Raw genomic sequence first — 3,694 nt, 5'->3', positions numbered from 1 at the left:
TAAAACCCCCCCCCCCCCCCCCCCCACTAGAGGACTAAAAGTAGCTTGGAACCAATATTAGCTTGAAAGACCCAAATAAGTTCTAAAAACAAAAATCAAAAGTGATAAAACTATTATACAAGTATACTTAGATCAGAGGACTAAAATGGTACCGGTAAAATAAATTGCAAAAAATTTACGTCTAAGTTAAAATGTTTTAAATAACAATATGATACAAGTAAAATATTTGTTTTTCTACGTACAAAATATTTGAGAAAATAGGGAGAATCAATATAAATTGAATTACAAGTATTGAATATGGTTGTTTGAATTGGTTGGTCCGAAATAAAAGATAGATGTTGATTGTTGAGGAGGTATATCTAGATTTTATGTCTTTATCAGTCATATACAAAGAAAATACAACACATATGGTATTGTTAAATCAAGTGATTATCATTATGCCAAAAACTATAACTAGTAACAAAAACACAACTTTATTTCTTTATGTGGAGGGTCCACGGCACGGAAAAGTGAGAATGGATATTGAAAGGATTCATCCAAATTGCCAACAAAGCACGATGGCATGCATGGCAAAAAGGAAATGTTTTTGTGGAAAGTGAATGAAAATTTTCAGCCTTGGACCTACCTACATTTAATTTGTTTCTTTGCCATATCAAAACGTACCCTAACCTACATCACTGTAAATAATCATGTTTATTTTACTTCTATCATATGCAAACAAAACAACATAATGAAGATTAACGTGACCTTTACGGCCTTAGTGCGATAATGGTACACGCAAATCGAAATAAAAATCATTTGCATATAACTTTTCTCCACTAATTTTAGAATTTTTTTTTTAAAAAAAGGAATTAATTATGTGTACACTACTATAATTTGCTGTTAATGAACATGATTAACTCTTGACTGTGCAATATAGTATACCCGGCAGTTGCTGGACATATATATAACTATCCGAACTAATTTACCTAAATTGATTTTGATTAATTGCTTAATCCAATATAAAATTCTAAACAAAAGCCAAAAAGAAAAAAAAAAGGATTCTCCAAATTTAAAAAAAAAAAAGAATTAACAGCATTGTTCGTGACGTGATTTTATAGGTATAAATATTTAATTCCTGAATTTCAGCAATTAATTAAGGAAAAAAAAAGAGGAAAATTCAATCAAAACATAATTGTGTCCCCTTCTGTTCGACACCATATGATATGAAGAATAATTACGGAATCTGCAGTATGCCCATGGCTGATAGATAATGGAAGTTATTGTACAAACAGGTTAGGTTTCTGAATGGGACCATTGACCAAATCATCTCCTTAAAAAAATACTCCGTAGTTGAGAATTTTATTGAATCATTTTTTTGTCATACAACATCAATAGGCTATTTTGAGCCCCTTTCAGGGCATAAAAGGTAAACATGTTGAGAGTGGGATTTGAACCCACGCCCTTTCGGACCAAAACCTTAATCTGGCGCCTTAGACCAACTCGGCCATCTCAACATTGTTGTAATGTTGTGTAAATGGGCATTGAAATTGTGTGTAAATGGTAATTGGCTTCTTAGGGCCACATCCACAGAATTTAATTCTTATTTAAGGAGAAATTCTAATTTAGAACTCTTTAACATAACACACATGTATACAACAAGAATGTAATCTCTTCGATTGTATTAATAAGCTATAAGTTATTGGGTTGAATCAATATTCTCTTCATTCAAATCTATAAAAGAAAATGATAGCTTCTATTCTAAACGTGTTATCAAAAAAATTAACAATAATATATTTAATGTTTTATTCTTGGATGTCCTCAACATCAAATGATTTTATTGTGTTGCGGATAACAAATGCATATGTGAAATAAATATACTCAACTTGACAACTTGGTAATAGGTATAGAACCTCATTTGCAGGAAACGGTGTTCAACTTTGACCATAAAATATAGGAGTATATAAATATCAACTTCTATATATTCTCCAAACCAATAATACAATCTTGGTGAAGGATGCATTAGTGATGAAGTAATTCATCTTATTACATCTCTAATTACCTCATTTTACTTGTTATTTTTACTTTTTATTAGTAAAATCAATTTATTTTTTTTTTTGCTTATTTTAAAAAAATATTTTTTATTATTTTAAAAAAAATTTGTGCTGATTTTCAACATATAAATTTTAGATACTAATACAAACTTAATTTTATATAAAAAAAAATTATAAGTAACTTAAGTTAAACATTTTTAATTGAATTAGACTCATAAATAAAATTGGGTAATAATAATTTCTCCCAGTCCCAGTGTTATTAATTTATAATAATGTAAGCTAGAAGATAGATAAGATTTGCAGCAGACACAAACCCCAAAAAAACTGCAGCATACAGCGGTATTGTTCGGCACACGTGTAAAAGCCACGTGACATATTCCCTCAAACAATTCCTTCATTGACTCGCTCGAAGCAGATATCAGACAGTCAAGAGTTTTTGTTCGCAACCAAAAAAAAAAAAGCCTCCAATCTTATCATTTTATTTATTATGAATAAAAATTTTCTGGGCCGACGCATCAAACATAACGTTGGATGTTTACGTTTGACTAATTACCACATTGCCCGCAAATTGAAGTCAATGTTCTAACGAGTATTTAATGCTTCTTGTGTGTATCATTTATTTCAATATTTCAATAATTACCACTTGGAGATTATTATGGTCTTTTTTAATAATAAAATTCTGAAAAATATTAATTTAATATATAAAATGTTCAAATGCTTAATTAAGAAAAATTGAAAACCATGTCAGAGATGTAGTATCAAGCATGTTTATGAAAATTCAAGGGAACAATTTGCCCCTCACTTGTGTATCTTTGATACTCTATATCCATCTCTACATTTTTTGGATGATAATCACTACCTGATAATGTGCTCTGAATAAATTCTCCTTGTAAATTTAGCCAATAAAGGATAGATAAACTAACTTAGACATCCCCATCTTGCTATTGAAGGTGGATGTCATTTAACTTGTTTGGTCAAGATTTATGTGACACAATCTTTATTTTTTATTGCATTGTATACAAAAGAAAAGGAAGAAAATCAAAAAAAAAAAGAGGGAGGAAAAAAAAAAAATTACAAGTGTGGCATTACACTGCTAGACAATTAATGTTTAATCCTCTAATTAAAGGTCGCTTTCAATTGTCAGTCAAATGATACTTTGTGTATGCTAAAAGGGCTAATTTTCCAGTCAAAGCTTGGCAAATGAAAAAACATTTCATTTAACTTATAGGAAAATAAAAACCAGACGACTAGCTGTCTTCGTATGGTCGGATGGTGGCTGTCTCCGTCCATTTGAAAATAATATATTTAACAGAAATACTTTTCATCCTTATAAAAATCACACAATTTCCTTGATGTGATTATTTTTTTCGTTTTTTTTAATTTTAAATCATAACTTACTACAAATTACCATATCATGAATGTGCAGTATTCTCAAAATGGACCATGTATCAAAATATAATGAACAAATAAAAATAAATGTGTATCAAAGTCCATCTTACAAGGTGAACCCCACGGTGCACAATATAATTTGCCCACAATTGTATCACAAATGACAAATCACAACGGTTCGATAAATAATTTATGATAATAAAAAAAAAAGAAAATAATGTAAAAAGATTAAAAAACATGTTGGTTGATCGACTTGGACTGAAATAATTCCA

General features: G+C 29.6%; 1 non-coding gene across 1 annotated transcript; it reads right to left on the bottom strand.

The window, feature by feature from the left end:
* Positions 1-1,415: 1,415 nt before the first annotated feature.
* TRNAL-AAG lies at positions 1,416-1,496 on the bottom strand. Its single transcript has one exon. It is a non-coding gene; the product is annotated as a tRNA-Leu (tRNA).
* Between the last annotated feature and the right edge of the window lie 2,198 nt (positions 1,497-3,694).

The sequence above is a fragment of the Ipomoea triloba genome, chromosome 4 (genome assembly GCF_003576645.1).
Source record: "Ipomoea triloba cultivar NCNSP0323 chromosome 4, ASM357664v1".
Lineage (NCBI taxonomy): Eukaryota > Viridiplantae > Streptophyta > Magnoliopsida > Solanales > Convolvulaceae > Ipomoea > Ipomoea triloba.
Note: the sequence above shows the minus strand (reverse complement) of the source record. Positions and strands in the feature narration are given on the sequence as shown.